At 36.5% G+C, this 25357-nt stretch overlaps 2 long non-coding RNA genes across 3 annotated transcripts in view; both read left to right on the top strand.

Annotated features, from left to right (window-relative positions):
• LOC109552347 (uncharacterized) overlaps nucleotides 1-25357 on the top strand; it is a 400848-nt gene that overhangs the window by 179318 nt on the left and 196173 nt on the right. The gene's annotated exons all lie outside the window — the stretch shown is intronic.
• Nucleotides 9717-21936, top strand: LOC141278894 (uncharacterized). The gene is made up of 3 exons (XR_012332295.1): nucleotides 9717-9797; nucleotides 9895-9948; nucleotides 21898-21936. It is a non-coding gene; the product is annotated as an uncharacterized lncRNA (long non-coding RNA).

Raw genomic sequence — 25357 nt, 5'->3', positions numbered from 1 at the left:
GATGCAAGCTACAGGGAGTCCAGGGAGAAATCCAACAATGGTGCTTGCTAGTGCCTCTGACCCTGAAGAGGACTTCAGCAGTTCACTATCCATTTGACAGAAGCCCTAAAGTTAGTAAATGGATTTCCTTGCCGTATAGTCTAGGTACCCTTTAAACTGCTGTTTTTCACTGTTTCCCAGAGTGAGCAAGTCTGTGCTAAAGTTCCTCAGCAATATCCCTCCCTACTGCAGGTCAGTGTGTTGGGGGTGGGGTTCCCATGGATATTGTGTCTGCATCTTTCTTACCATTTCTACATGGTCCTTCTATGTGTAGAAGCTGTTCAATCAGGCCTTGGGTCTCCTTTAGGAGGAATTCTTCTGTGTGTAGGTATAGATTTGGTGTTTCTGTGGAAGGAGGTGCACTCACAGTCTTCTTATACTGCCATCTTGCACCTCTTCCTTCCTTTGACTTTTTTCAGGTCAACTTCTTTTTGGCCCCAACTTTTATCAACATTACAGGCAGCCATTGTGTTAAATGATGGTCAGTTGATACTTTTTGACAAATGGCTCAGGTAAAAGTTTGTTCTCATTGAGCAAGCCCTGAATCAAGTTGTATAAAGATGAGCTTTGAAAATGGGGGTTACTACGGAAACGGCTAGACATGGCCAATAGCAACAGTTCTCTGGAGTTGGGACTTTTGGGCAGCTTCAAACATGTCAGCCTTCTCCAGTGGCTGCAAAGCTGCTGTTTTTCACAGCTACCATGATTATGAGGTTGTTGGTTTTCAAGACTACCATGGAGATGGGAGAGGAGGATGAGAATAGAGCAAGGTAAAAACTCACTGTTTTTATTAAGCCTCAGCCATTTTGCTTGAATAAATGATCTTCAGATTGTTGCAAATCTTTGGTTAATCTCCAGAGTTCTGAAAAAGTTGATTTTGACTTTTTTTCCTGGTTTTCTTGTTGCTTTTAAAATGGAGGAGCAGATTTTCAGAGGTCCTTACTTCGTCATTCTGGAAGTCAGTCTCTTCCAAATGCATTTTAAATACTCATGATTTTTCTCTTTTACTTATTTAGTATTTTGAATTACAATGACAGATTTCCTTTGAATTCCTAGGGGAAAATTCATATAATCATGATGTATAATTTTTAAATATATTTTTGAATTCAGGTTGGTTAATATTTCACTTAGGACTGTTTGCATCTGTTATTTGTAGAGGTACTGGGCCAACATTTTTATTTTCTTGTTCCAATCTTATCCAGTTTCGAAAGTTTGATTATATTGGGTTGGCCAAAAGGTTCACTCATCTTTTTCCATAAGATGGCTCTAGTAGCACTTAGCTGTCTTTAACTTCATTCGAAACAATTTTGTTAGATTGTGTATGACAGCTGTCATATCAGTATGCACTTAAAAAAAGACATCAAAATAGGTGAGTTTTTGTGTAGCCATTTTAATATTGAAGATGGAAGACAAAAAGCAACATTTTTGGTATATTATGCTTTATTATTTCAAGAAAGGTAAAAAAGCAACTGAAACGCAAAAAAAGATTTGTGCATTTTATGGAGAAGGTGCTGTGACTGATCGAACGTGTCAAAAGTGGTTTGTGAAGTTTTGTGCTGGAAATTTCTTGCTGGATGATGCTCCACAGTCAGGTAGACCAGTTGAAGTTGATAGCGATCAAATCCTGACATTAGTTGAGAACAATCAACATCATATCATGCAGAAGATAGCTGACATACTCAAAATATCCAAATCAAGCACTGGAAATCATTTACACCAGCTTGGTTCTGTTCATCACTTTGATGTTTGGGTTCCACATAAGTTAAGCAAAAAAACCCTCTTGACGATATTTCCGCATGCAATTCTCTACTTAAACGTAATGAAAACGTTCCTTTTTTAAAACAAATTGTGGATACTGTACAATAACGTGGCATGGAAGAGATCATGGGGCAAGCGAAATGAACCACCACCAACCACACCAAAGGCCAGTCTTCATCCAAAGAAGGTGATGTTGTGTATATGGTGGGATTGGAAGTGAGTCCTCGATTATGAGCTCCTTCCGGTAAACCAAACGATTAATTCCAACAAGTACTGCTCCTAATTAGACCAACTGAAAGCAGCAGTCAACGAAAAGCATCCAGAATTAGTCAACAGAAAATGCATAATCTTCCATCAGGATAACACAAGACCACGTGTTTCTTTGATGACAAGGCAAAAACTGTTACAGCTTTGGCTGGGAAATTATGATTCATCTGCCATATTCACCATACATTGCACCTTTGGATTTCCATTTATTTAGGTCTTTAAAAAATTCTCTTAATGGAAAAAATTTCAATCCCCTGGAAGACTGTAAAAGGCACCTGGAACAGTTCTTTGCTCAAAAAGATAAAATGTTTTGGGAAGATGAAATTATGAAGTTGCCTGAAAAAAATGGTAGAGGGTAGTGGAACAAAACAGTGAACATGTTGTTCAATAAAGTTCTTGGTGAAAATGAAAAATGTGCCTTCTATTTTTACTTAAAAGCCAAAGGCACTTTTTGGCCCACCCAATATTACTGTTAGAAAATGAGTTAGACTGTTTTATCTCATTTTCTGTATTTTTTGAAAAAACTTGTATGAGATATAGATGATCTGTTCCTTGAAGGTTTGGCAAAATGTACCTATAAGTTCAACTGAACTGGGCAATATTTGGGGAAATATGTTAATGTCCTTAATGGTTTTCATGAAATTTAGGTTTATTTCTCATTCTTTTGTAACGTTTTACTTTTTCCCTCCCTTTTTTATTGCTCTCTGATCCTCCTTCATGGAGACCCAGTTTTTGCATCTGAGCAAATATCACACAAAAATTTCTGATGATGTCTTCTGCTTCCTACAGAGGATTATTTTCAGAAAATTCCTTTTTCTTTTCATTTTTAGGATGATGGACTTCTTCCCTTCTTCTGCATTATTTTTTTACAGTCCTCATTGTGTGTGTGTGTGTGTGTGTGCATGTGTGTGTGTGTGTATGTGTGTGATTTACTCATTTTCAAATGAGAGAGTTATCCATATGGAAGTTTTTACAAAAGAGAGATGGCATGGCTTCTCCTTCTTCTGTCTTCTGTGCCAAATCCCTTCATAGTTCTACAGTTTGTTGCATGCAATTTTGAGCCCAATTCTAAGTATTTATTCAGAATTCATGTAGTGTGGCTTTGCTCACCAGAGGTGCTATCTTCTGTTCTCTCTTTCAAGTTTTCTAATGTTCTTAAACAATGGAATAAATGAAAAATTGTAGTTCCCCAAATGAACTGTACTGTACCAGGCCTCTTTCTTTTTTGCACCTCCATATAATCCTTTTCTTGAGAAGAATTTCCATTTCAGCATATAATCCCTGTTAGTTTTTTCTTTTTTTGTGAAACATTACTCCCCCTTTTAACAATCTGTTCCTAGAAGTACCTCCTTTGAATGAATGTAGAAAGAAGAGAGGGTTGAAAGAAAAGTCATAAAATAGGAATATCATGATATCAGAAGGATGGATGCTCAACAATCGGGTTGGCCCTGATCCTAGTTTTCTGAGGCAGGGAGGAGATTGTGAATGAGAGACAAGTGTCTTCACATTTTATTTCATGTTGTTTGAACTTTTAAGAACTATTATGTTGTTGTAAAGCAAAAGGAAGTCACCAGTTGTTTTTTCTCAATCCAGCTCCATAGGTCTTATAGATAATGAAAATTCCTCCCAGATTCTGGCATCCAGCTTGTCTGCATGTCTCAGTTTTCAGAGTTGTTTTTAATTTTGGACTTATCCTCCTTTTCGGTAATTTAACTGGGCTGCTAGAAGTAACTGCATCAAGGATTGCTAATTTGATTCCATTTTAAAAAGGAATTCCATTGCAAATGAATTTAAAAATATTTTTCAAGTTATATTAGGAATAGTTGAAGTTCACTTTGAAGTTGTTTTAATTTACAAATTAACCTATGAAGGATTTTCATTTCTGTGATATTTATATTTATTTTTCTATTCACAATTTAGCATAAATTTTGCATTCCTTTAAAACATCTCTATTCTACATTTTCATTGTTGGAATTAATAAATTGTTTTTAATTTTAATTTCTGACTACTTTTAATGATATGGAAATGGTGTAGAGCAATACTATGGATTTATATATTTATATTATCACTGACTATTTTGCTAAACTCTTTTAATAACTGATAATTTTATAGCTGATTTTAAAATATTGGTATACAATACTTCTGAAATTAACATTTTCTTTTTTTCTCTCTAATTTAAAATTATTTCCTTAAGTGTCATTGCATTTGTAAGAATCTGAAATGCAGTATTAATTAGTAAACAATGACAATGGGCATTTGCACTTTGTTTCTGTTGTTAATGAGAACATATTTAATGTTTTCCTCCTTTATGTAGAAAGCTAGTTCATGGGTTTAAGTAGATCCTCCTTTCAATATCTTTTCACATAGTAAGGATTTAATAGCATTTTTGTGAGGTTATAATGAAATATCTTTCTATTCCGGTATTTTCTGTTTAAGTAAATAAATTCTGATTTTTTTTTTGAAAACCCTTTGAGCATATGTTTAAGTATGGGTTTTTATTGTTTTGTTTTGTTTTTTAATTTAATTTAATTTTTTTGAATTTTATTTTAATACAGCATGTTCTTATTAGTTATCTATTTTACACATATCAATGTATATATGTCAATCCCAATCTCCCAGTTCATACCACCACCACCACCCCACCGCCACTTTCCCCCCTTGATGTCCATACATTTGTTCTCTACATCTGTGTCTCTATTTCTGCCCTACAAACTGGTTCATCTGTACCATTTTTCTAGGTTCCACATATATGCATTAATATACGATATTTATTTTTCTCTTTCTGACTTACTTCAATTCACTCTGTATGACAGTCTTTAGGTCCACCCACGTCTCTATAAATGACCCAATTTCGTTCCTTTTTATGGCTGAGTAATATTCCATTGTATATATGTACCACATCTTCTTTATCCATTCGTCTGTCGATGGGCATTTAGGTTGCTTCCATGACCTGTAAATAGTACTGCAATGAACATTGGGGTGCATGTGTCTTTTTGAATTATGGTTTTCTCTGGGTATATGCCCAGTAGTGGGATTGCTGGGTCATATGGTAATTCTATTTTTAGTTTTTTAAGGAACCTCCATACTGTTCTCCATAGTGGCTGTATCGATTTACATTCCCACCAACAGTGCAAGAGGGTTCCCTTTTCTCCACACCCTCTCCAGCATTTGTTGTTTGTAGATTTTCTGATGATGCCCATTCTAACTGGTGTGAGGTGATACCTCATGGTAGTTTTGATTTGCGTTTCTCTAATAATTAGTGATGTTGAGCAGCTTTTCATGTGCTTCTTGGCCATCTGCATGTCTTCTTTGGAGAAATGTCTATTTAGGTCTTCTGCCCATTTTTTGATTGAGTTTTTTTTTTTTTAATATTGAGCTGCATGAGCTGTTTATATATTTTAAGTACTTTTTTTTGGTTTGTTTATACTATTAATGTGATATATTGTTTTGGTAATTTTTCTTATGTTGAATATTCCTTAAATTTCTGTGACAAATCCCACTTGTTCATAGTGTATTATTTTTTAGTAAATAGCTGAATTCTCTCTGTTACTATTTTGTTTAACATTTTTACATGTTTATTAATAAATAAAATTGGCTTATAGTGGGGTTTTTTTGTACTATCTTTATCAGGTTTTATAGCCAAGATCAGAGTTTACTTATAGTTTTACCATTTTTGCTATGCTTGAAAGTGGTTTATAATAATTGATATTATTCCCTGATCATTTTATATAATTTATCTATGAACTCATATAATCCCTCTGCTTTCTTTGATATTATCTCCAATTTATTTTTCAGTTTTTGTTTATCATATTTTGTAAAAATAAATTATTCATTACGTAGAATTCATTTTCATACAACTGTGTATTTACTCTATTTTGTATTTTGATTTTATATTCTTTCTCACTTCTATTTAATTTATTTGCAGTTTACTCTTGATTTACTTCTTGCTGTTGGTCTATCTGTTTTTAGCAAGTAGGATCATGGTTTCATTTTTCAATTACATTTCTGTTCAATTTTCCAACTTGGCTATTTAATTTTATTTTTCTCTTTTCTTTCCTTTTTTTTTTTTTTGGTTTGAGTTGCCTTTTATCCTTTAAAATGTTCAGCTGATTTTCTTTAACTTTTACAAAAAGATGACTAACATCATGACTTTTTTCTCTGCAAGTTACTTTTGCTGCATTCAGTAGACACATTGAGTTTTCAACAGCATCATTTTCTATATTGTCTGATATTGTCTTCTTAATTATTGTTCTATAAATACATTGTGTTTATGGGATTTTTAAAATATTCAATGGTGTTCACATTCTTGCTATTAACTTCATAATAGCAATTTTTGTGGCTTGTTCTATATACAACTTTGTCAGAGCACCTAAAGTTTGTATGACTTGGGGATGGTAAGCTCTCTTCAAAAACTGTAGAGAGCAATGATGGATGAAGAGCCTATTTAGCTCTCTCCTTTAGCTGATTTATTAAGGTCAAGGTCAATAACCTTGTTATTATTTTTTTCGTAACCTTGTTATTAAAGTTAATGTGTGAAAAACAGAATTACCAATGTATCTCTGTGGGTTACACATACAATAAACTGTGGTAAATGGCTATATTATGCTGTAGGAGCTTTCATGTAAACCTCATTTTCTTAATTCTTTATTTCTGTACACCATTTCATAGTTTTACAGAGACATTTTCATAGATACTTTCATTTGATCCCCGTAAGAACCCTATGAAACAGGCAAGTAGGCATGTGGTGTTAATGTATTTTACACATGAGAGAATTAAGGCGTATGGAAGCCAATGCTTTACTCAAGTCAGTAGGTTAATTAGTGGAATATCTGGATGTAGAACTCAAATCTCTTGCCTCCTAGTCCTATGCTTATTGCACAATGTCACAGTGCTCCAAGTTGATCCTAAACTTAAACACTGCAGTGTGGATTCTTTTCTAGTAGTTGGCTACAAATGGTATATAATTTTAATAACATATGCTTATTTCCAGAGAAAGGGTTTTACTCTCATTCTATGCCAATGTTATTTTAATGTGTGACATTACATAGCAGGCTGCATACTCTTACATGAAAAAATTCTAGGAAAAAATGTTTGCCTGTATCTATTTTTGCAGATCTATTCTAATTTAAGGAATCATGATGATTGAAAACCCACACTTCAGAACAATTTAGAATAAAAATTTTTGTTACATCTTGACTTCTACCTCCTTTGAAGCCAATGTAATTCTAATGGAAATCTAGGGAGATATTTTAAATTTCCACCCTGAATTTCATGAATGAAGTCACAGGACAGGTGTGTGTTGGAATCCTATAATTTCCTTCCTGTCTCACCATACCAGAGAACTCATCAGTGGAGCTGCTTCTCAGGCATGAGACCTACTTTAACAATTGTAGCTGTAATAATACCTATTCATTCCTCTACTCAGCACTTCAAAGTTTACAAAGCCCATTCCCAGATGCTCTTTTTAAACTCCTATGTGAAAGATTGGTCAAGGGTTATTAGCTCCATTTTACAGATGAGAAAATAGACTCAGGGGTATGAAAGGTCCTGCCTAAATTCATAATGGGTGGAGTTCTGGCTTAAACCCATGTCCTTTGGCTCACTGTTTGGGACCCTTTGTACCATGCCATACCTCCTTCAGTGTGGTCAATAGGGAGATCTCTTTGAGAACTGGAATGCTAAAGGTTTAAATTGTTCCAGACTATAGTAGCAAAGTCAGTGAGAACTTTGTAAGACTGAAGAACAGAAGGAAACAATTTTTTTACAAGATGTTATGAAATACCTTAGGATGAAAATGTAAAAGATTATGCAGTTCAATATCAGGACTTAAAAAACAAAAATGAGACACATGTATCTACCTGACTCTATTGGCATTATTTTGATAGGGAATAGTCCATTTTGATTTTTTTTGTATGTAATGTTTTTAAGTATCTATTGCATTACATCAGCTAATGTGTCCACATGCATAAACACATGCACACACATAAGATAGATGCATATGTACACATACTCAGATATGCATGTGCTCATATGTACTAAAACACTTTCTGTTGCCATTCCCCAGCAGCCCAAGAGAATTAGAACTGCCTCTAAAACAGAGTCAGAGGCTCATCTCCCAGGCCATGTCCATAGGCAACATGAGCACAAAGACTGCCCTCCAGAGTTTTAGAAAAAATCTGGCCAGTTCCCTGGACAGGCAAATAAATCAGGGCGTACTCAGCTTTGTTTGCATGAGGGTGAAGTGATTTGCGGAGGTGTCTTTCTCACTTCTGAATTCAGTCCTAGGGCTGCAAAGTTATTTCTTTTCTTTTTAAACTTATTGCTATCCCTAGCTGTCTAGCTGGGTGCTTTTTTAAAGTGTACACTTGGCAACACTCTACTTCACAATAATAAATGACAGAGAGGAGGCCCTCCACTCTCGAAATCTTGGCTACACCAGCAGACAAAGACTGTCAACGATGTGCAAGTGCTTTTGTCATCGTTGTTGTACCATTGTAATAGGCGCCATTGTGTTCTTCTTCTGGTCTTTATGCCCATGAGATCATTGATGTGGCAATCCTGACAGCTACTCAGTTGTCCACTCAAACAGCTGATAAGGTCATTCTCTTGAAGGTCCATAATGATCCCCTAATTACCAAATCCAGCTCCCTATTCTTAATCTCCATACTCCTGGAAGTCTCTGTTTCTCCAGAGGAAGCAAACTGTAACCAAGAGGAGGAACTTGGGTTTGGGAATGATGGAAAGTGAGAGGGAAGGCAAATCTCTAAAGAGCCCGTAATCTGAACCTTAAACATTATAAGGCAGAAAGCAAGGACTCCAGACCATGTCCCAAGGTGGAGAAAGAAGAATGTGACAAAGATTCCCTATTTAAAATCAGATACTCAGTAAGAGGAATGTGATTCCCAAAGCGTTGAGCACCAAAATTGTTAGCAGAAGTTTTTAGTTCCTTAATAAGAGTCTTTCCAAAGCATTCAATTTAATTTGCATGGAAACAACAACTCTCTTTTCATATTCATATTGGTTTGTGTAGTATTTAATTAAATTATGTATTACAGTGACAAATGCAACTGGCCTAAATAGGTGGCAGAAAAAACCCAGCTGGCTCTTCCTAAGCATACAGTTCATCTGGCGGAAGTACATGTAGGCAGGTGTCCTAGAGAGGCCTATCAGCCCTGAGTAGTCAGCATATATTACAATATGTCTTAGAGATGAAATAGAGAACACAGGCTACCTGGGTGAGCTGGTTAACAGATTGTAGTGATTGTCCTGTCAATCCTTATTGGTCTGTCTTGCTCCTGGCCTGTACCTCCTCCTGGAACCCTTTTCTTTTCACCTCTTGCTATGGGCAATCTTTGGTGGGCAGAAGACGGGGCCCCAGCAACATCCACATCCTAATCTCTGGAACCTGTTACTATGTTACCTTACATGGCAAAAGGGACTTTGCAGGTGTGATTAAGTTAAAGATCTTGAGATGGAGAGATTAATCCTAGATAAGCCAGGTAAGCTGATGTAATCACAGAGAACCTTTTCTAGCTGTGGTCAAAGGAATATAAAAAGAGATACTATATTGCTGGCTTTGCAGATGGATGAAGAGGGCCATGAGGGTGGTCTCTAGAAGCTGGAAAGGCGAGGAAGTGGATTTTCCCCTACGGCCTCCAGAAAGGAATGGAGTCCTGCTCACACCTTGATTCTAGCCCAGGGAGAGCCATGTTGGTCTTCTAACCTACAAAACTGTAAGATAATAAATTTGTGTTGCTTTTAAGCCACTAAGCATGTGATAGTTTGTTAGCAAAAATAGAAAACTAATACAAAATCTATTCAATTGTCCAGGCTCATCTTAAATTCAAAATCCTCCGTGAAGATTTCCTTAATACCTGTGATTTGGTACGAATTTTTCCTCTTTTTGACTTTGTGTCCTTTTTATTGTACTTCCCATAATTTTCCTTATAGTATAGTAATCACTGGCCTTCTCTTAACACTCTTTGACTATAGGCTTTTATCAGCAGGGACTATACTTATTTTTGTACATAAATTCGGATAGTCTGTAGGTTTTGTCCTTGGATTAATGTAGACTTGTGCTGTACAGTAGTATAGCCACTAGCCACATGTAGCTATGTAAGTATAAATTAATTTAACTGAAATAAAATAAAAAATTCAGTTTCTTAGTCTCATTACGCACATTTCAGGAGCTCAACAGCTACATATAGTTAATGGCGACTATATTGGGCAACACATATATGAAGCATTTTCATCATTTCAGAAAGTTCTATTGGATAGCACTGTTCTAGACTGTTTCTGTATACTTGAACAATATTTCTCACCTCTTACAGAGGTGTTTTTATTGGGATGTAGCTGAGGGCTATTGTTATGCTCTGACTTTTCTTTTGAGAAGTAAGCTTTTGAAATGAGGCATTGCTGTAGGAATTCATCTGTATCAATCAGGGTCCTGGTAGGAAAGCCACACCATTCTTTCAAAGGAAGTCTTCAAGGACAAGTGTGGATAGAGTTAAGAGAACTAACAAAAAATGTTGAGGTGGCTAGAGGTTGGCAAAGTGGGAGGCTGTTACCAATTTGGACTGAAGGGTTATTGGAGTTGTGAGAAGTGCCACGCAGCATAGCTTGTGGTCCTGAAGGAATGCAGCCTCTCACAGAAACATGGCCAAAGCAGAGAGGAGCAGGGAAGGAATCTCTAACCTCTCTCTTCTCCTGACCTCCAGTCTCCAGCCAAACCCAACCTGAAGCCAACCAGCAAGGAGCCTGGGAGGGACAGTGTCCTGCAGTACAGAACAGAGAGAAAGGCAGAGAGCGAATTTGGGGTGGAGGAAGAACTGGAAAGTAGCTAGCACCATGGTTAAGGGCATTACATCACATTCCTCAACCGCATTTAGAGATATTTATTTTAGAGGTAAGTGATAAAAAAAGATAGCTACATTTTAGCATCATGAATAATAAAAATAATGCTTCCCTTTTGCCGTGGCATTCCGGAAGATTAGAGTGAACTTTATAGTTCACAGTGTGGGAGGGCATCGTGATTGCCTATCTGAGCTTGTTTTTCCCTAGCCTATAGCTCTTATTTGTATTTTATTTTGTCCTGTTGTTTTATTTTTATATTTTTCAATGCTATTGTAAGCATTTCTCTGTGTTTCCATTGTGAAATGAGGCAAAAATAAAATAGACAAATAGATAAATGCCTGTTTTTTTTAATTCTCAGAATCATGTAGCATTGTCTTGCCTAGAATTGGCATGTTTAGTTACATGTGGAGTCAACCAGGCAGATAAATAATTTACATGGTAATTTCTATTTCTACCCATAGCTAATGCTGATTATTTTATTCCACATCTATTTCTTCTACCTGAAATGTCTGGATAACTTCTAACTATCTACATCCTCAGAGGAAAAAATAAAAGGAACTTAAACTGAAACTCTGATACTTCAAGTGAAGTTTTAACTATATGAGTCACAAACTCAAAAAAAGAGTTCTTCCATCATGTCCTGACTGTTTTGGTGAGAGTCAGGGACTTTTATGAGAGAATTTTACAGAACTAGGCAAGATGAAATAACATCTGCCTAAAATATATATCATTGTAGCTTAACACTAGTTATTTCAACTATTTTCACATTCATTTTTTGTTTCACGATGAACTGTTCTGCTTAAGTAATGGATTCTTAGATATAAAAGAATAAAATAGATATCCATTCACCTTCCGCCCATCTCTTCACTCCTAAGTGTTCTACAGATTCATTAAATTATGCTTTCATATTTTTTTGATGTTAAGAAACAACAAAAGTTATCAAATTCAGAAATTTAGTAAAAATTATCAAAATCTCCCTTTAGTCATTTTTTTTTGGGCAACATATTCTCAGTTCCCCTTTCCCATTTTTTTAATTGGTCATATATTATAAATAGGTTAGCATTTTAGACATTTACATTTTATTCCATCTGGTCACAATTTTTTCTTTATTAAAAATTTGAGGGAAAATTATATTTGAAATACTTAATGGCAAGGCACATTCTATAATAATTCAGGTCCATCTTTTGGGAACTCATTGAAGGATTATTATGAACTATAATTCAGGTTTGTGAGATGGAGTATTTGTAACACCTTGAATCTATACATAAGATAAATATATATTTTTTAATTACAAAAATACTTTACTTTGAAAAAAAGCAGTTATATTTTAGAAAATGGACTCAATAAATACTCTTTCCAGATTACAAAGTTACTTTTGTTTACAAATATAAAATATTTTATGCATAATTTCATTTATAATTTTACTTGATATATTTGTGTTAAATGTTTCTATTAAGAATTTAAAATGGAACGATTAAACTCCCTTTTATATGTTTTCAATTTTGCTCTAAATGGAATTTCTAGCTGTTGAATTCTAAGGAAGAGGGTATTTCTTTGTTTTCCCTTGTTTATAGGAAGCCTTAAAAATTGAGGACAGTGAAAATCATCAACACTACAGTACAGCATGGTAAATTCTTAAGTTTGCTGGAAGTAGTGACCTTCATGGTATCAAGCAGAGAGAGAAAATTTTCATCTTCAGGAATAGAGTTGTAAAGAGAAGGAGAAAAATGTGCTTGAAGCTCATTGAAATTTGTCCAATTAATGTTTTTTCTGAGCTGACATTAGTGGTAATATCTACTTCTTCAAATGCTTGCCTATATCATCTTCACAGATGTCTATAAATTGCAGTGCCCGCTCCCTCAGATTGTGATGAATTGCAATGAATTTTCAGCAGAAGACTTTGGATTTGGTTTCCTATGTAGAGCTGTATGAAATTGCTGATATTTGACCATTTCTTTTGATTTTCAAAAGTGGTTCAAACTAATATTGCAAAGTATCTCTTATAAAGACATGGAAGAAATAGTGCTTTTTTTGGTGGGAGACTTACCTACAAAGAGGGATTTTAACTAAATATTGTAGAGGAGAATAAAAATGCTAAATGTAAGAGCAACACAGATTCTAGTAGGTGGGACCTAGAAGAAGCCAGTGGGAGACAGTGCAGAAATTCTCAGGGGAAAATGACAGGTCAGGTACTCAAATATTTCCATACACATGCACAGAAAATGTGTAACTAATATACTAACCTTGAAAGACAATACATAGTGATTCTATAAACATCCCTCCAGGTTGGTATCACATTTTTAGGGACTGAGAGAACTGTTAGGAGTTGAAGCTAGTTAAACAACCTTTTACACCAATGGAGCTATCTCTTCTGGTTGACCTTAGTACACTAAACAAGACTCATTGGGCAACTATATGATCATTCAATCTGTATTTCTTCTTCCGATATATAAGTATATTATGAGACACTTGGTCAGATATAATACTGGTTGAGATATAATATTTTATATCTGTGGTCTTCTTCTGTATCAAAAAAGTAGGTGAGATTTTCTGTGTCTTGTTCTTGGTGAACTTATGCCAGCTGTGTTCCACAGAGGGGACTCTGCTCAAAGTACAGTTGCCATCTTCTAACTCTTTCCTGGCTGCTAAGGGAGTAAACCCTAGCCATAGCATTTGACAAATTTGTCTTCCCCTGAGACCACCTAGCCTTTTGCTCTTTTGGAGTTTGCAATATCAAAACAATTTTCAAAGTAATAACGTAAACCAAGGAAGATGTAGTACTTTTAATCCAAAGGATACTTGCTACAGAGGTGAGAAAATGCTGCGTAAGGTAAAGATAAGGTCTCAGCAATGTCTCAGTGGATGCTCAGGAACCCTTGATGATTTCCCCTTTCTTTCCCATAGTACCACAAAAGTGAGACTGGCATCAGCGTGCAGTTAAGGAAAGGACAGCAGGGATGGTACTATGCTTTGTTGATGAAGTGGTTAGTAGATCTCTACTTCCTAGAGCCAGGCAAGCCAGCAAATTTCTTTATGTGACTTGGTTTTATAGTTTCTGCAGAGTTGGAGGGTTTTCATCTGAGTAGCTTGAAATACAATGGCTCTTCTAATTGTTCAAAATGAAGAGAGGGGAGTAAAGGCAGCTGCAGGTTGGCCTCAGAGAGCAGAGAAAGTGGCCACTTGCCACTGCTAGTACAATTCATTGGAGTCACAAGTGTGTGCAGAAAGTAACTTTTATTCTATGAATAAAAGTTTTAAGGAATCAACACATCCTTTTTTATTTTTTTGAGACTCCTTCTTCACCCAGTTATATTTTCGAATTGATATCTATGGTTTTGCTGATCACATAGGCCCATTTACTAGGGAAAAGGGTAGGATGAACATATCATAGGCATTCAAAATGCCAAATTGCCGTGTGTGTGTGTGTGTGTGTGTGTGTGTGTGTGTGTGTGAGTGAGTGTGATAGATATGCATGTGCTGCATTTTAAACATGGCTTCAGAACTTTTATGGAACTCACACTAGTTGCTGATGATCACACTTTTCTAGTACTTTCAAACAAAAATATATGTAGTGATCCTTTGTGGGAGCTGATTACCTTTATTCTGTTTCTCTTCTCTCTTTCATTTTAGCCAGTTCATGTGATTAAAACGCTTTATTTTCTGTCCCCATGTCCTTACAGAAAGGCAGATGCCAATGTTTACAAGCTTGTATGATCTTGTATACCCTTGTTCAGTGCCTTCCTCCAAATAAGATACCTGTTGCCTTGACATCTTTCTTCATTAGAGAAGTTGAATTAGTGGGAAATAGGGCAAAGAGAAGTCCTACTGGCTCAACTTGCCTTGCTGCTACTGGGGAGGAATAACTTGGACCACCTCCATTTAGCTGTGTTGATTCCAGTGGGGATCACCAGTATTTTCCGGATAGGATCACTTTGTCAGAAATGGTCTATTTGCTGAATGAAAATGCAGCTCTGTTTTTATAGCAACCATGTTTAGTTTTCTGAAAGTGATTTACTTTGAAAAGAATCCTTGATCCATATTTCTTAATAAGCTATGCTGTGTTTTAAAATATTCACCATCAATCTTACCTATTCAAGATACTAGCTTTCTATTCTTAATTTTGTACCCAGATAAATGTTTTCTTTCCCGCTTTGTACCTACAGTGTTGCATGAGGTTGAGAAAGGATCTAGTATCTCAACAAAAAGAAACCCCTTCTGCAAATAAAGGAGATACAAAAAGGCATTTTATTAAACAAACAAAAATGCCATTGCACAATTGTGATTCTCCCTGGGAAACTTGTATTTTCTAGGTGCACTCTCTTGAAAATGGCATTAAAGAGGGTTCACACATAAGCCCCAGTAGTTCAAGTGGGACTTAGTTCTTGGCATGATTAGCAAAGTGGGTTTTCCAACACATTTATTTGGGGGACTTTTTTGCCCTGTGAGTCTTTAATTTGGTTGCCAGACCTTTCATTAATTTTATTGTTCTGTGTTTTTTCTCATTGAGGATGTTATTGGGTAAAACTTACAGGCACATTACTCAGCCTGGCAAGAGTGAGGGATAATGACCATTTCCTGACATTCACTATTTAAGGAGATTTGCTTGTTTCCCTGTTTGATCGAGTGCACTGACATTCTTCCTATGTGTTGCTACATAGTCTAACATTTAAGGAAGACTTCATTCTAAAACATGATATTTCATCCAAACACTCGCTTGGTGTAGCTATGTAAGTAAAACCTTAGGGCCCCTGCCATGGTACCACTCTTGAGATAAGAGCAAACTTCCTACCCTTGTCCTCCCTCACCGTTTTCAGCGACCACCCCCCCCCCACCTTTTTGGTAGAAACTTCCCCTTCTGAGGCTAAATTAAAATCTTTATGTATTTTTCTTCTGAATCCAGGTTCATGTGACTGACCATAGATGGAAAAAGGCTCATGGGTTAGTGCAGAGCCTACACCGAGTATCAATACAAACTACTTCCTCCCTGTAGGGCAGATCCCCTAAATAGATCACCTTTCATTGGCTTCACCTTGCCCTCAAACTCCCTCAGCCAAACTAGTCTTGAGTCTTGTCTTTTGGCTCAAAGGATTGACCATTTTTGCTCCTCTCCAAATCTGCACGTCTACAAGCTTTTATCTCCATGACCAGCTAAGTGCTACTTTATCCACAGAGCCTCTCATGAGCCTCCTTGTTCCTCATATGAAAGTAATCTCTTTCTTTTTAAAATTTTTAGCACTTAACAATTTCCTCATCTGTCTCTGAGTGTTTTCTCCTTGTTCTTGTAGTTATTTTACTGCATTATTTCCATATTAGAAACTAAGGTACTCAAGCAGGAATCATGCGTGATTCTCTGTGTCAGTCCTGGTCTCTGGCACAGACCCTGATACGTAGAAAGTGCTCAGATGTGTTGAATGCTGATGAAGAGATGAATACAAGGAGCAGGTCAGACCTTCCCTCAAAAATAATATTAGGTTTGATTAGTCATGAAGGGGTGGATCAGGATCAGCTGTCTTCATTGAAGTCTTGTGAAGAGGGAGGAACTTAAGCCATGCTGGAAGGATTCTGATGCAAAATTCAAGCTGTGGAAGCCCATCAACCAAGGCCCAAGATCCTTTACTAGAGAGGCTTGGAATTGCCTTTGTTAAAGTGTTTAAGGTAGGCTTTGGAGCTTTGGATGTGGACAGATGAAGCTGGGGTGAGGAAATTAGAACTATCTTCCGGTTTTATTGTTGTTTCTAGGAAATCAGTCCAATTCAGAACAGAGATTTCCACAAATCAAAAATCATGGCCCAAATAGTCATAGAGGGCTCCCAAGGATGAATGGGAAGCTTGATTCTACTTTGAGGAGATAGCTGCATGTGTGCTCTCTTAAACACTGAATGAGATGAATGATGACAATTATTAACGACACTAGAACAGCAACCCAGTTATAGTATTTCCAGAAGTCTCCACCAGAGTCATCTGTTTCATCAAACCCATTATCTTTTTCCTCAAATCTATCTTGTTGGTAGAATTGCTACTTTCCCCCCAAACAAACACAAATCCTGGCCTTCTTTGAGTCCTCCTCCCAACCATGTGCCTCCCAACCAAAGATTTCCAGATCCAGGTCCTACTTCTTTACCACTTTCTGTAGCAGTGAGGCCCTATATGCTGGGACTCTAAATCTGGACACTATATTTACCTCCTTCCTGATGGGTTTCCCTCCCTCCTATCTCTCCTCCCCTCTCTTCAATGCAGCATTCCTAAAGTCTACATTCATTGTTGCATTCCCATGCTCAGTAACTTTTAGTAGTTCTCCATTGCTTACAAGATCAATTCTAAACTCACTAAAATGGCATGCAAAAACCATCTGCAATTTGTCCCTTTGCTCTTTTTCTTTCCTATCAAAATTTTATCCATTCTTCAGGATCCACATCTCTATGCAAATTTAATTACAAAAATAAAGGCAGTACCCAGCACAAAGAAACACTTATGAGGGTAGACTATGTCTTATTCACCAGGCACTCACACAGGGTCTAGCTCTGACAAACATGTGTCGAATTATGAATGAATGAAAAACAATGAATTTCCAAGAAGGAAGGTGTAGTCCATCCTGCTCCCAGTTCCTCTTCAGAGAAGAGGCAGTATGGAGTCAAATGGTTGGCTAAAATGTTGACTCTTCTGTTGTCGCCTATTGACCTTGGGCTTATCACTATTCTCTGGATCTCAGTTTTTGTTGCTTTCATAAGAAGTTAAGTCATATCTAATTGTGTGTGTGTGTGTGAGAGAGAGAGAGAGACAGAGAGAGAGAGACAGAGACAGAGACAGAGAGACAGAGACAGAGAGAGAAAGAGAGAGGGAGAGGAAGAGAGAGAGAGAGAGAGAGAGAGGGAGAGGAAGAGAGAGAGAGAGAGAGAGAGAATGGTGTGGGGGGTAGAATGCCATTGGTATTTCCTTGGGGAAAGAGAAATAATCTTCCTCGCAATTAGGCTTCATTTATATAAATTACCACAGGGTGATACCAAGGCCAAGAGAAGTTGAAGTTTAGAGTTCAAAGAGGTTCTTTTATCTCCTGAAGCTGGACAAAGCATTGATTTATGTTTGCAGCCTTGACTTGGCTCCACAATCTTGGGACCTAATAATGATAAATCACATCAACAACTAAACTCATCCTCTGTAGTTTACAGAGTACCTTTGTTGCCAGCTTCTTTCTGTCTTTCTGTTTTTCTTTCTTGTTTTGCTACAGATATTTTCCAAGCCCTTTCAAATGTTGAATCATTTCATTGGAGCTTCTTAAACACCTTATGAAGTAACTTGGGAAGATATGAAAATGATCCTTTTTAATTGTATTTTGGCTTTAGAATTAGTCTTTTAATTTTTAAAAATCTTTTTATTATGAAATATTCTAACCAACCTTGGTTGGGGATGCTAGTTTATTTCTTACTAGGAGAATGACCTGTGGCAGATCACTTAATCTCTCTGAAACCCTGTCCCTCATCTGTAAAATGGAGTTATCAGCCGTACCTACTACACAGGTTTGTTGTGAGGATAGCCCCTGGAATTTTTTTGTTCTTGTTTTACTTTCTTCTTGGAGTTGCTGTTAAGCAGAAACTCAGAGCCAAGTCACCTTAAAGAGCTGAATCTCTTTATGTTGTTTTCAAGGTTCATGCATTTTTATGTCACTACGTGCACCCTAGATCACTCTCTAAATAAGGAGTTCAAAGAGGTCCTTCTACTTTTTCTATAGATCCTGATTTCCTTGAGGACACAGAGTATTTCTTGCCTGGCAGATCCTGGCCCTTGTCCAAATCCAGTCTTGTCCCATTCTTTACCCAAGTATGATTCCTAAAGAGCATTGATTAAAAAGTTTTTTTTAGGGCTTCCCTGGTGGCGCAGTGGTTGAGAGTCCGCCTGCCGATACAGGGGACACGAGTTCGTGCCCCGGTCCGGGAAGATCCCACATGCCGTGGAGTGGCTGGGCCCGTGAGCCATGGCCGCTGAGCCTGCACGTCCGGAGCCTGTGCTCCGCAACGGGAGAAGCCACAACAGTGAGAGGCCGGCGTACAGCAAAAAACAACAACAAAAAAGTTTTTTTTAGAAAAAATCGCTTCTAAGAAATAGGATTTTGTAAAACAAAGGTGGAAAATGTTACTGCTGCAGTCATTATTGACGTATGACAAGATTCTGTCCTTGCTACTTGCTACTCAGAATTCGGCCCTTAGACCAGCAGCATCAACATCACTTGGGAGTTTGTTGGAAATACAGAGTCTCTACCTGGCCTCAGATCATTTTAACAAGTTTCCCATGGAAATCTACACACATTAAAGTTTGGAAAATGCTGCTCTAAAAACATGCTCTTATCCGACCCAGTGATAGGTCCTACCTGAAGGACACAATGCTCACCAGGTTAGTTCCCATACGGGCTATTATTAACTCACCTGATTCTTGATCTTATCTCATTTTGCTCTGTTTTGATACCTGCTCATTTCTTTGTCTTTCTATTTACACTAATTTGGCAACCCACTCAAATTTAACTTTGGGGGTGCATGGCCTATCTGCTTTGCTTCCCATTTAACAAAAAGCATTCCCATTTCTGGCATGGTTTTCGTGCAGATTGCTAGTCCTAAACCCTCCATATCTATCTGTTCTCATGGGCTACTCTCATTAGGCAATCCCTCAGGACTTCCTTGCTCAGACCTTAGTCAACAGGACCTTTCAAAAGGCATCTATTAAGAATTATTTGTGTTGTTTGTGTAGTGCAAATGCAGCCAGATATACTGAGCCCCAAAGGAAAGGTGCAGATATTAGTGAGACAATTTATGAAAGTGGTGATAACTGTTTCAAGAGATGGTGACTATCCTGTACCAGCTAGACTTTCTAAAATGCAGGTGCTACATTTGTCATACAGAATTTTTATTAAAGAGGACTTATATGATTGATGCTGTTACACTGAATTTTGAACATTCCATTCTGTTTTACTTAAATCAAGCCTCTGGGGAAGTATATGATTTTTAAAGATTTTATTTTGGGGGAGAGAGACTTTGAATTTCTTCTCATTGAAATTTTTTTGTGTGCACAGCAAACTACCAAAAGGAAAAAAATTCAGTGCAAAAAAAAAAAAGTTAATTGACCATTAAAAAAAAAGGAAATGAGGAGCTTAGTGGCCTTGGATGTTTTCATCATATTTTTTGAAATATTGTTCCTCCCTTTTGTAAGGTTTCAGAGTGAAATAACACCCTTGTCAAAATGTCTAAGCACTTCAATAATAGGTGATGGAGAAATGGTGACAGAGAGAAAATGGGTGTTTTAGCTCACTAATGTAGCATGCAGGCAAAGATTTCCATTTTTACCTGCTCCACAGAGTAAATACTTTAGAACTACAGTCTTGATGAGAGCAAAAATACTGTGAATAATGCCCACTTTCTGTGAAGGAGAATCTTAACCTTAATATTACTACTTAAAATGAGATTTCACCTATTTTTAACCTTCTCTTTGGTTACCAAGTCTGTAAAAAAAAGAATCTATTAATGACTATGTTAACACGTGCTAATGAGCTAAGAAATATTTTCTTCCCTCTAATATGGAAACCTCAATAAATATATGAGAAAAAGTTTTATATTAATGATGGTTTATGTTTCTGTCATTTAATTAGAATTAGGTGATATAAAGTGATCTGGTGATCCTATCAAAACTTACAGATTTCTTTTTCCTTTCCTCAGTGCAATGATATATAATTATATTAGATAAATATAATAAGATAACAACAGAAAAATACTTGCAAACTCTACATTGTCATACAATGATATTCTGTTCTGTAAAACTGAATGCATGATCTGATGAGGAAATTTAAACAAATGCCTTATTAGCTGAGGATGGCTTAATATATTAGAGTTGGGTAAGAGTTGCTTTGTGACAGCCTCTTGCAATCTCTTACCCTAGAGAAGTGAGTAGTGTGGAGGTTTTAAGCCAAGGCACTCTAATTAGGAGTTGCTTTTTGTTCCGGGCAGCCTGTCTTATCATCCCTAAAGTCAGGACTACTGCAGTCACACAGCTCCACACATCAGCATGGTCTCCCAGATTCGGAGAGACCATGGTGGCATGGCCTGAAAGCCCACCACCTAGCAGGGGACATTTTTTGCCCTGGTGAGAGGGCCCACATTTTCCTGTGAACCAGACTTTCAATATGCCGCTTTAAAGAAGCCAGTTCATCTTTTTGTTTAAAAATCTTGATGCATTTGACTTCTAGAGTTTTCAAGAGTATACAAGTAAGCTACAGGTTAGAACTGTGCTGTCCAATATGATATAACCTCTAGCCACAGGTGGCAGTTGAGGACTTGATGTGTGGCTAGTCCCAACTGAGACGTGCTGTTATTGAAAAATTCAAACTGGATTTCAAAGAGTTAGAAAAAAAAGAATGCAAATATTTCATTAATAGTTTCTTTATGTTGATTAATGTTGAAATGATATTTGAATATTTCAAATGATATTTCAACTATGGTTGTCATAGTTCTTTCAGGCTGCTATAACAAAATACCATAGACCAGGTAGCTTATAAACAGAAATTTATTTCTCACAGTTCTGGAAGTTGTGAAGTCCAAGATCAAAATGCCAGCAGATTTGGTATCTGGTGAGAATTCACTTCCTTGTTCATAGACAGCTGTCTTTTCACTATAACTTCACATGGCAGAAGGGGCAAGGCAGCTCTCTCGGGTCTCTTTTATAAAGGCACTAATCCCATTCATGGAGGCTCTGCCCTCATGGACTTAATTACCTCTCAAAGGCCCCATCTCCTAACACCAACACATTAGGTATTAGGTTTCAATATATGAAATTTGAGGGGGCACGATATTTCAAAGTTTTTCATTATTATGATATTTATTGTAGTATCTGTGATCAGTTAGCTTTGGTGTTACTACTATGACTCACTGAAAGCTCAGATGATGGTTAGCATTTTTTAGCAATGAAGTATTTTAAAATTAGGTATGTACATTGTTTTTTCAGACGCAATGCTATTGTACACTTGAGACTACCGTATAGTGTGAACATAACTTTTATATGCACCAGAAGATTTGTGTGATTCGATTTACTGCTACATTCACTTTATTGTGGTGGTCTGGAACCAAAATCACATTATCTCTGAGGTACGCCTGTATTGCTCCTGACTTGCTTTATTATCAAAGATGATTTTGTAAGTCTATTGGCTTCCTACTGCTGCTGTAACAAGTTACCACAAACTTGGTGGCTTAATACAACACACTTTTATTTTCTTACAGTTCTAGAGGTCATAAGTCTGAAAATCAGCTACACTGGGCTGAAATCGAGGCTTTAGGGGGTAGCCCATTTCCTTGGCTTTTCCTACTTTCTAGTGGCAGCCAGCATTCCTTGGCTCATGGCCCCTTCAGAGCCAGCAGTATAGCATCTTGCTTCGCTTGTCACACTGCCCTCTTTTTCTGTGTCTTTTTCTCTGCCTTCCTCATAATCTCCCTATTTTAATATCCTTAACTTAATCACAAAGTCCCTTTAGCCGTGTAAGGTAACATTCACAGGTTCCAGAGATTAGGACATGGATATCTTTGGGGACCATTATTCAACCTACCACCATGAGAAAAACAGAAGACCAAATTTTAACTTCATATGATGAAGTCACCTGTCACCTAGTTTTGTTGTAAATGTTGTCTATGGATTTTGGTTTTGCTGTCTAGTTTCTCTGTTTTTATGTAGAGATTTGGGTATATCCAAAAATGATCCTACCATTGTCATCTTCATCTCCCCAGAATCCTCCCTTGCTTTCTAAGTTACATGTTGAAGCTTGTTTACATTATTGCTGTGTTCAAAGACCAGCTCTTGGGTTTATTTACCAATTCTGAGTACTGGGTATTTAGGGGTTTTTTTATCATTTTACCTTTTTTTATGCTCTTTTATGTTTATTCATTCCTTTTATTTTTCAAATATAAAAAGTTTACTATTTTTATACTGTTATACTATTTTTCTTTTTCTAGATTTTAATTAACAGATTAGTTCATTTTTCCCCATCATGTTACACACTGAAATATTTAAGACTATGGACTCCTTTCACTGAGAACTGTTTGGGTATTTCATATAAATTTTTATATATAGTTTTCTCATCTTCATTTAAAAATTATCTACATTTATGATTTCTATTTCCTCTTTAACAATTGTTTAGTAGAGTGATTTTTAAATTTCTAAGGGGCTGGGATTTTCTTTAAACTTTCATCATTAATTTAAAATTTTATGAAATCATATTCAGAGATACAGCTTGTGAAACTTTGGCTTTGGAACTTTGAAAGTTCCTCTATATCCTAATATGTGATAAATTATTGTAAATAGACTATAGGTCTTGGAAAAGAAAGTGTATTTTCTGTTTGTGCAATATTGTTCACTTTTATAAAATCGTATATTGTCAGTTTTAATAAATAGATTAATCAGCACCTTTATATCCTATATTTTCATTTATTTTGTCTGTCAAAGACAGATGTATTAGCATTTCTGAATATAATCATATTTCTGTCATCTTTCTCATTGTATTTCTAACAATTTTTGCTTTACATTTGCTAATGCAGTGTTATTTGACATATAAATGTTCAAGACAATTATATTTTCACTGTAAATTGAACCCTTCACCAATATAAAATGATGGTTTCTTTTGCACTTGCCTGGTATTCAATGTTATGTGATAGTACTATTGTAGTGATGCTTTATGATTTTTTTAGCATTTACATAATATTCCTTCACCTTTTCTTTATATTTTTGTGCTGATTTGTATTAAGGTGTATTTGGTAAGCAACAAATAGTTAGGTTTTGTTATTTGCCCCAATCTGAGGATTTTTGAATAGGGCATTGTAACTCCTTTACATATTCTTGTTAAAACAGATATATTTTATATATTTTTTTTATCATCTTGTTTCATTAACTTTCCTTTTTCTACTTTTTCTTACCTTTTAGGGGGTCCTTTTCTATTTATGGTATATTGTTTCTTTCTTCTTAGCTTCTCCATTGTTTCGGGAAGTATGTATTTATTTTAAATTCTACATTGCTTTTGTAACAAAAAGCATTTTCTAACTTGTTTTGTCTAAGTTTTAGAGAAGGGAGTAAACAATATCTTTTGACTTTTTCTTCCTGGAGTCAAGGAACTTCACTCCTTAACTCATCTTTTATTCCTGGCTTCCATTCTCCAGTCTTATTATAGATGTTATTTCAGGTTTTGATCCAGATTTTAACTGTAAGATATTCTTACATTACATATTTCTCTTAAATAATAATAAATATTTATTAATTAAAAATTTTTGATGTCAATAATTTAAAAAAATGTTCAGCCCTGACACAAAGGACTGGATAAACATCCATGAAGAAGATTCTAAACTTTATAATCTAGTAGGTGTTGGAGACAAGTAAGTAGGTGATCATAATATATCAACTAGTGGCCTAAGTTCTGTGATTGGGTTGGTAAGAAGGTGCTGTAGGGGCACCTGGGAGAGACCCTAACCCGCTTTTGATGGGTCAAAGAAGGTATTCTTAATCCTCACAACCTTCAATTAGGAGAAGAAATGGCTCCCCACATTTTTTAGTTTCCTTTACCTAATGGAGACATTCTCCAGATTTCTTCTGACTTCTTTGTTCTCAAGTAAACCTACAGGAATAGAGGAAGAACTCAGAACATCTTTGAGGCACAACTGTTTCAGAGGCATTATGCCAAGTGCTTTACATTAGTCATATCTTTTGAAGGTCATAACAACCCTGTGTGAAAGATACTCTTTTTCCACTTCACAGATAAAGTAACTGAGGCTCAGAAAGGTTAGGTAATTTGCTTTTCAATGCATGACTGGAAAGTGATTCCGATCCAAGCCTGGATGGCCTCAGAGCCCCTTCCGCTATAAGCTGCTGAGACTGAGTGTTTGAGTCTTGACAGGGTTCTTATTTTTGGAGGTAGGGCCCAGGAGTTTGATGCATCAGTTTCGGTATAGGAAGCACTTCTTGTTTTGTGGGGGAGGAGTTTTGTGTGTGTGTGTGTGTGTGTGTGTGTGTGTGTGTGTGTGTGTGTGTGTGTGTATGTGTGTGTGTGTTAGAGGGGATGGTAACAAGATTCTTCCTATCTCCTGGTGCCTGAGACTCATTGAATTTGATATGAGGAATATAGATTGTTGCCTTTTTTAGAAAACTGGGACATTCCCATCATGGTAAGAATTGGTGGGAGTTTCATTCCTTTCTTCACCACTTTTTAGGCTACCAACATTGGTTTTGAGTCCCTGCCTCTTTGGAATAATTTTGTTTCCAACTCAGCTGTTTTCTTGACCATAATTTCCCTTACAGGCCAGATATGCAGGAAGGTATTTCTTTGAGAGCCTTCACTGTGACTCCTGGGGATGGTGGGGGGAGACCATTTGTGGTATGGACCACAACAGAACACTTCTCTTCTGGCTTCACAGTGAGCTGGCCAACTTCT

This window comes from Tursiops truncatus, chromosome 6 (assembly GCF_011762595.2).
Source record: "Tursiops truncatus isolate mTurTru1 chromosome 6, mTurTru1.mat.Y, whole genome shotgun sequence".
NCBI lineage: Eukaryota > Metazoa > Chordata > Mammalia > Artiodactyla > Delphinidae > Tursiops > Tursiops truncatus.
This window is presented reverse-complemented; position numbering and strand designations above follow the sequence as displayed.